The sequence below is a fragment of the Echinops telfairi genome, unplaced genomic scaffold, assembly GCF_000313985.2.
Source record: "Echinops telfairi isolate 266 unplaced genomic scaffold, ASM31398v2 ScPeMD7_9;HRSCAF=40, whole genome shotgun sequence".
Taxonomy (NCBI): Eukaryota; Metazoa; Chordata; class Mammalia; order Afrosoricida; family Tenrecidae; genus Echinops; species Echinops telfairi.
In genome coordinates, this window is record NW_022103906.1 from 32,706,669 (window position 1) to 32,716,070 (window position 9,402).

Sequence of the window (9,402 nt, forward strand, 5' to 3'; positions counted from 1 at the left end):
AGGGGCTGCAATTGCTCTTTTGCATCTATAGGACTCAGATTTATATTTTTGTATGGTGTTGTCCATGTCTTGTTCATCTAGGAAAGTTATGTCTTACGTGATAAAGATTGGGCTGCAAAGTCCTGTCCAGTTAGCCCATAGATATCTGAAAACAAATGTGTTACATCGGAAAAATATTCTAGGTGAGATATATTGAGCCTCATTATTTGGCCAAAGGAGTGTCTGACTACAAGAGTCAGTAGAGATATTACCTATGGGTTGTAACCCTTTTGGGGCCAGTACGCAGATAGGGTCTTGATTGGAAAAGAGAAGTACTTCAGTGGCTACTGGTCCAATGGTAGGGGATGCTTTCATTGTCTTGGTTATGTTGGGTGTTACCCATGAAGATGGAATGGGAGATGCTGGATATTTGATTTGTCAGGGGGCGAGGCATAACCAACACTGTGTGGTAAGCATTGTTTGGTTAAGAAATTGGTGGGTGGTGGTAAAGGGAGATGCAATTAATGCCTGGGAGTCAGATTGTTGTGCTATTTGTCTGAGTTTGGCTGACGTTAAGGTTTGCATCATAGTGATTAACTCTGCTTTTGGAGAGGTTATGTTACTGGAAGAGAGTGTGCTTCAACTGTATTTGAGGAACCAGCTATAGCATAGCCGCCTGGTATACACCCTTGGAGATGAGAGTTGAGCTTACATCTATGAACCAGATGTAGACTGGGTTGAGTAGGGGTGATGCAGAGATGTGAGGTAGCGGACTGGCAAAGAGATCAAGGGTTTGTTGACATAACACAGTGGGTGACTAGGTTGTGTAAACAATGAGAGGACCTATATGGGTGCCTTGGTCAAAGGTAATTTTTGAGCTTTATTGGGCTAGGAAAGCAGCTGCTACCAGGGCCTGTAGGCAGGGGAACTATCCCCTAAGAGTTGAATCTAGATGTTTAGATAGCAGAAGTCTAGATGTTTAGATAGCAGGAATCTAGATGTTTAGATGCTTAGATAGCAGGAGCGAAGGAAGGTTCTTTTTCCTAGCCTAAAAATCCCACAGCCATACCATAAGTCATATATAGAGTGAAGGGGAAAGTTAGATGGGGGAGAAAAAGAGCAGGAGCTGAGAGTAGGGCAGATTGAAGTGTTTTATATGCCTTAATATGTTGTTGAAAAATGAACAGAGATGCAGAGGAACGAGAAACACACGGAATGAATCTGTAAAAAAGCAGAGGGCTGCAGCTCACTCAGGCACGTAGCAAGGAACTGAGCTGTGCCCTCTCTATTTATTCGTGTTCAAGCTTAGGAATACGTGACTGGTTACATTTACTCAACATGATCCGTTTGCACAACACGCTGAACCAAATGTGCATCCTTAAAGTCTTGATTTGTATCCAGGTTCTAGCTATAGTCTGGCTACATTTCCCCCTTTTATAGCATCCAGATGAAGAGAAAACACTGCAAAGGCAGCATTTCTCCTGTCTATGGTTCTTTATTTGTCGAGGATTTTTTCAGCAGACTATATAAAAGACAAAACAGAGTAAAAGCAACCCTGCAAAAGAGTCAAATATAGCTTTAAGAGAGGGAATGGGGTTAAGTTGATGGAGACTTTGCAAAAAACTGTCAGACACTTCAGTGCCATCAATCTGTTTTATTTGTTTTTTATAAGTATCCTGTATATGACATTGTAATTGCAAAATATCCTGTTTTGGATTGTCATAATTCAATAGATGTCTTTTAACACAATACCAAGGAAACAGAGTATCATTGTAAATCACAGGAGTAACACTTATGGAGGTATGATTCCAATCATATTGTAATTTAATTTTTTGCATAATACTATTAATCTGGTCTCCCAAAAGAATAACTGTTTGAGATAAATCAGCCAATTGTTCATGAATTTGCTGATCAATATGTTGTTGAGTGGACCACAAAACCTCAGAATTTTGATGCCAATCATCTACGAAAGTAGCGGTTTGTACAGACTGATGTAAAGCTAATCCTGCGGTAGTAGCAGTAGCAGTAACCGCGATAATTCCTAAGATTGCAGCTATTAAGATTCCCCCAAATCGCTTTGATCTTCTCAAAAGTCGTTTAGCCAATTTGTCAATTCAAGCTAAAGTAGCAGAACTTTGCCATTGCCGAGACAATTGAGTAGGAATCAGTATTCCTACTCTACCTCTCAAAATATGTATGCTTTTACTGCTAAGATTCAAAGAAATAGAAGAATTGAAACAAGTAAAATAAGAACAATTATTACAATTAATTTCTCCAGAGGAGTGATTCCAATGGACAGATCCTTTCATGAAAAGATATGGCAAACGCACACAAGCTTGGACATATCGGGTTGTATTAATGGTGAAAGACAAGGTGTGATTTCCTGTATGATTAGTACTGTTGCCAATCCATCCTCTAATAGGGAACAAGGCAGCGCCTATTTTCCATAAGTGAGTTTGGAAGGGTTTTCCCATCATATGAGGGTTGGGAGGAGAAAATCCTCCTCCATGCCAAAAACTAGGCTCCAGTGCCTGCGTGTCAACTGTGTGGTTCTGAGAATGCCATTGAAGGTCAGCTGCACTAGATTTGACCCAAGCGGAACCTGCAGGCCTCCAATCAATGACAAGTCCTTGGGAATTATTCACTAGCACTCGGACCTGTTCTCCTCTGAAAGTACTCCAATGGACCCCTTCAGATAAATGCAAATAGGTTGGTGATTGACTTGGGGGCAACGGAGGCAAAGAAAAATTTCCTGTTATATTTAAATTGGAAAGCCCTTGAGCACTTAAAATTAGTAATATCGTGGCTTGTTCTTTTCTCCTGAATTTTTGATGATAGACAGCCAGGCCTGATATTTAATTTTAAACAATATTCTCCATGTGCAATACATATAGGAAGTCCTTCAACCCGAGTTTCATAGGATGTAATAATGGTGCCTTCTTCATTTGCTCGAAATGGTTCTTGATCGTCTAAAGGCCCAGGCATCCAAGAGGATTCATTAATATAAATTGGAACAGTAGGATCTGTCCAAAAGACTCCTCTATTCAAGGGTGGGTTAGGATATAGGTCCAATAAATAAAATTCTCAGCATTTACCTGAGTAGTCAAAACAGCCATCATAGCTAAAAACAAATGAGAAGTATCATCCTTAAAGATGGCTCTCTCAGCAATAGCAGTAAAAGGACCAGTTCCAGTCAATTGATCAAAAGTTGATCCTGGTGGCAGCCTACAACAATTGATCTGAGCCTGTTTCTCCACTTTCTCATGCCACCAAGCTTTAAATTGTATATACTGGCCAGAGGTTAGCACTGTTTTGACTAAAATATCCCAATCTGAGGGAATCATAATATTGTCAGTAACATAAGAGTGTAAGAGTCCCAGAACGTAGGGTGACTGTGCCCCATAAGAGTGTACAGCTTCCTTTAAAGTTTTCAAAATCTTAAACTCATGCCCTTCATGATCACATTGCACCCATCCATTAGGATGTTGAGCATCAGCAGCCATATGAGTTCTGATAACAGGGAAAAGAGCAGCTATAGACATGGGAGAGGGTAAAGAAGTCTCAATAACTCACATAATAATTTCAATCTCTCAGCTGGAATTCGAGGCATAGCATTAATCTCATTGGGACATGCTGGATGCTTTTCTTCAAAATAAGGGACTGTCAGTTCTCCAATGGTCTTTCCAGAATCTAACTGAAGACATTCGGCTATTTTATTTACTTGACAAACCAAATACTTTAATTCCTTAGTTATGGGAAACTTATCCTCCTCTTCAGAGGAAGAATCTGAGGAAGAAGAAGATCCAACTTCAAGCCTGTCATAAACTCTGTCATCTATGGGCTTACTAGATGGATCCATATCAGCAGCATCTGTAACGTTTTCACAAGCAGGGTTTCTTTTTCACTTCCAGTATCTGATTGAAATGATTTTAAGCAATATTAACTGAAGACATTAATGCCCAAACATCATGATCAATGGTTTCACCCCTTTGATGTGCCCTTTGCAAATCATGAGTCACCTGTTTCCCTACTTTGGCATTTAATTGATTCTTGTTTTCAGGGTGAAATCAATAGCAATGCTTATGTACACAAGCAAAAAGTTTCTTAAAAGTCCAAGATGGGACTTCTACCCCAGTTGTCTTTAATATAACTTTCAAAACTTCACTATATTGTTTCTCTGAAGATACAGAATTTCCCATGTCTCTACTTTTTGCCAAGGTCAACTGCAGTATTCACATAACTTACCACCCTTGGTTGCGTGAGTCCTTCAGATGTCCCTTCAGGTCCCTGTTCATGACGCCAAATGTTGTTGAAAATGAACGGAGATGCAGAAGAACGAGAAGCACATGGAATGAATCTGTGAAAAAGCAGAGGGCTACAGCTCACAAACGCATGTAGCAAGGAACTGAGCTGTGTCCTCTATTTGTGTTCAAGTTTAGGAATACGTAACTGGTTACATTTACTCAAATTGTTTTTAAGTCTAAAAAATTACTTTCTCAAAACTACATTATCTAAGAAAACAAGTCATCTGGTGCTGTAAAGATACAATCTATAAAGTCAAGAACAAGGACCAAACAAACTCCAGGAATCACACACACACAAGGAATGTTTGCATTTCCTTGAGAATCAACATGATCCGTTTGCAGAACACGCTGACCGAATGGGCATCCTTAAAGCCTTGATTTGTATCCACGTTCTAGCCATAGTCCAGCTACATTATTAATAGATGTTGCTGGGTCTAGGAGGTTCAGTGAGATCCTCCTCTGCAGCTTCATAGAGGGATTTAGCTAATATGCTAAAATTGGGAATCCACAGTCTGAGGTAGCCCACGAAACCTAGAAAGGAGAGTATTACAGCTTTTGTAGAGTGGTTTTCTATCTACTGTCATCTCTCTGGAGTGTTTTGTGAGTCGGATCCCAGGTTGATGACAGAGAGGAGAGAAAGTTGGACATTGATGGAGCTGCCTTTGGCTGGCTTTAATAACTGGCAGAATAGGTGTTTTGTAGGGTGAGTGGTGGGCCTTAACAGGCCTACCTTGAGTAACTTTGAGATTGAGGATTTAAGGCCCTTCGGGTGTCATAGAGCTATAGGATATTGAGGAACATCAGGAAATGTCTATGGGCCCTTTAATCTGATGTAAACAGGTTGGTGCTACATAGCAATAGAGGGTTGCGTGACATCACAAACATGTGGGTTAACTAGGACAAGTGATAAAGAAGGGGAAGTGGTGGGGGGTATTAGAGTTATTTGGGGAGGAGATGGAGAGAAGGCAAGTGTCGCTTATGCCTTGTAAAAGAAGCAAGTTGGGAGGCCAGGAAGCCCCAGTAAATGAAAAGTTACTGTTTTGAATTTAGCAAGAATATCTGCCTAGTAGGAGAATGGGGCATTGTAGAATGACTAAAACTGGTGTGAGAATTGTACATTATAAAAGCTACATAAGAGTGGCCATATAATGAGGGATTGTGAGATTATATCAGAGATTCCTACAACAGTGGTGGAGGGTTGGGAAGTCCATCCTGAATATTCAGGTAGTGTTGAATAAGTGACCCTCATGTCCAAAAGGAAAGAAATGGACTTATCTGAGACGATGATCATTACTCTGGGCTTGTGATGGGTGATGAATGATCTTTGTGGGGGCCATTGACACTGGGCACCGTCAATCCTCTATGGCCAGGCCTAGAAGCCCTGACAAGGAGGCATCTTGAGCCTCTGACTCCAGAGGTATTATGGAAGAGACTGTCCTTCCTGCCCTCTGTCAGAAAGAGCAATCAATTTCCCAGCATCCTCTTGCTTGCACTGTGGGCACAGTTTTGGCAGGAGATGGATTGGGGCATTCGCATGCCCAATGTCGCATCTGGGAACATTTGAAGCAGTGCCTGGGTGGCTTACCCAATCATGGCCCATTGTTAGTTTGGATCCATCCACTTTGCTCAGAAGGGCATTAGCTTGCATCTGATATTTAGCTTTGTCCCTTTCTAGTCCATCTACTTTTTCTTCTTTATCATCCCTATTATCGAAAAGCTTAAAGGATGGTTTTAAAGGGTCTCATTGTCGAATTTAAGGACCTTCCTCAAATTTTAAGGTTTTTCTTAATGTCAGGAGTTGATTGCGAGATAAAGTGTGAATGAAATAACGTAGTGTCACCTAGAGTTGAGGGATGAACTCATAGAAAGCTTCCAAGAGGAGAGGTAAAAAACTGGGCAGGATTTCCTTTTGGGACTTGAAAGATTTCTCTAACCTTGTGCTGTCTTTTGTAAGTCCTCAATGAGGTGCATAGCCATGTCATCTCGGAGAGTGCAGTCCCCATGACTGAGTTGATAATTCCAGTTAGGGTCTGGACAGGGAACTGCATTGGAGACCATGAGTTTATTCTGTTTCTGGGCATGAATTTCATGACCTGTCACCTGGGCCATTACCCGGACTCTCTCCCTGTCTTTGGGGAATAGGGTAGTTGTAAGAATAATATAAATGTCATGCCAGGTAAACTCATAAGACTGAGTGAGATAACTGAATGCTTTAATGTGTCTGGGTCAGAGGAAAAGGGTCCCAGTCCTTTTTTATGTTTTTGTTTTGAGAACCAATAGTTCAGAAAGAGAAAAAGGGATAACAAGTCCCTTAGTCCCTGCCACTTCACGGAGAGGAAGAAGGTGACCAGGGTCTGAAGGTGGAATCTCTGGGTATATGGAAGAGGCTTTAGAGCAGGGAAGGGCTGAGCATAAATGGGTGTGGTGGAGAAAATGGTGGCATCAGGGAGGGGTAAGATAGCATAGAAGATGGCCACAGCATGAGGGAAGATGCTGAACAAGAGGAAGGGAAAGGGGACAATAGAGGGTACAAAAGTGGAGAAGATGGCAAATAATGAAAATGGTGGGTTGGACGGGGAAGGAGACAATGGAGGAAAAGATGGCGGGCCTGTGGGGGTAGGGTGGAAGGAGCCAGATGGGCCAAAGATGAGACTAGAGAAGGATTATATAATGGGGACTTGGGCGGCCAAAATGATGGAGCACATGAAGGAGAAGGAGGAGGAACAAGAGGGGGAGGAGGGTCGGTAGACACGGGTGTGGGCAGTGAAGGCATTTTGAGACAAATCAAAGGAAGATTGTCTGGGAAAGGAGGCTTCTCCTGAGCCAGCAGGAGTTGGGATATGGGGCAGTTTGACATAGAAAGGGTGATAAGAGAGGTGGAAAAAAGCCTCTACATAGGGAACTTCTAGTTACTTGTCATTATGTTGACAAAAATAATCAAGGTCCCAGGGGACATTAAATAGAAGAGCCATTTTCTGCCCATTTTGAGTCATTATCTACTTTATATTGAGGCCAAATCTGATTGCAGAAAAGAATTAGGTATTTAGGCATTGTGTTATGTAGTACTCTAGAGAAATAAATCCAGGGACACTCATGTGTATACTAAAGAGCTTTATATAAAGAGTAATTGCATGTTAAGAAAACATCGTATCCTAGTCCAGATCAAGTCCTTATGTCCAATATGAGCCCACATGATGGATACCACTCTGTAAATTCCTCTTCAGACTCACATAGCACATGCAATGACACAGAATGCAGGACAATCACAGGCCAGTAGTGGCTAGTCTTGTGGATCCAGTAATGGTGGAAGCATCTCAGCACTGCTGTGGGTTCCCATGTGGCTCCTCCAGCTCCAGGGCTCTGACTCTGTCAGTGTAGCCCCATGTAGCTTTCCAAGAGGAATGTTTTGCAGGGAGAGAGAGTGTATCTGGCCTCTAGTTAGCTATTTATCTCTCTAGCACCTCCAAATGAGGTCATGAAACTACGACCTGATTGAAAGACTAAACTCCACCCCTTCACTTGTAATGGTCTCAAGTTGACATCAGATTATATAGCTACCACAGGCTTAATATTTGGGTATAGACCCAGAAGCTTAAGATTAGCAAGCATGCACCCCCAAGGGGAATTTCAGGGTGGCCTAGACTGGGTACTTCCCATGGTGGGGGAAGGGTGGTTTGAGTGAAATTTGAGTTCCCCAGGAGAAAGATGGTCACAAGGGGAATCCCTGTTAAGTCCATAAGAATCTGGATCCCATGAAGGGAATAGAGAGAAGGAAACAGGTCAGGAGGGTGTCTCCACTCTGAGTGAAATCAAAACCTAAGGTATGAAGAGTCAAGATGTGATCTTTCTGAAAGGTCATATAGAAACAGTGATGAAATCAAGTAAGGGAACCCAAATAAACCCTCACCTAGAATCAGCCAGTGTATAGATGCAGTCTGTAATGGCAAGTGGAGAAGGTCCCTGGAAGATACCCTCTTCGGCAGGTCAAGGAGGGAGTGGGTGGGAAGCTAATCATCCAAAGAGAGGGTCGTTGTGATCCTGAGACTGTACCTTCTGGGTTTCAGCACCAAATAATAGAAGAAGAAAAAACAAGCTGGAGGAGGAGGAGTCAAGATGGAGTACAAGTAGAATCACTTGCCTGGCTCTTCTGCTGTCAGACCAGAAAATTAAGAGGTAAGGAGGCCAATATGGGGAGGTGGGGTGCTGAAAATAAATTCAGAGTACAAGGGTCAGGTTCAGTGCTCTCCTTTTGATTTTCACCCACAAAGTGATTTGAAAACTTGCTAAAATGCCATAAGTTCACTGTGTCTGCCTGCGGGCTCCACTAACCCCTCCCTAGGTCCAGCAGGATACCTTCTGCCACACTTTCCTGCACCCTAGTCCTGCAGTGAACTGTAATTTCCCCACATTGCTGTCTAAAAGTGGTCATAATCCCAGGCTCGAAGTGTCTCTGAGAGCTAGCCACAAGACCTCACACCAGAGTTCCTCACTCTGCTAGCTACCTTGCACCTGAAATGTAGGGCTTTGCCAGGAGTTGAGTGATTACATATGCTATCCTCTTCCCGCCTCTTCTTAGCTCCACACCTGCCAGCGTGGGTATTGATAGATAATTAGACAATAATTTGCAACACTTGAAGAGCCGCTGAGATATTTACCTGTGACAGAATGCAGTTCTACAGAGCACATATGGCAGTGACTACAGAATAAATCCAGGAGTGACACAGGTGGGCAACTGTGGATGAATTCAGATTCACTCAGCCCAAAACCCACTCCACTAAGCTGGTCCCCCTTCCCTAGGGGACAGTATGACACCAAGGCATCCCAAAAGCCCATTATAAAAAAGGGGGTGGAATTTTTTCTAAAAACACTTCAAATTCTAGGCTGTGGTCCTTTGTGTTACTTAGAATGTAAGCCTGCAGAACTCTGTCCATTAGCATCCATTAACATAACAAGGTAGCCAGAACTCTAATCTACAGAGCACAGCCTATGATTTTTAACATAATAAAATCGGAAAAGCCAACAGGCCTTACCAGTTTTTAGTTCTAGAGTGTCTTTGAAAGGCTGAAAATTGTGGCCTGACAGTTCAGACCAGACTCACTCCCACCCTGCAGGTCTGCCC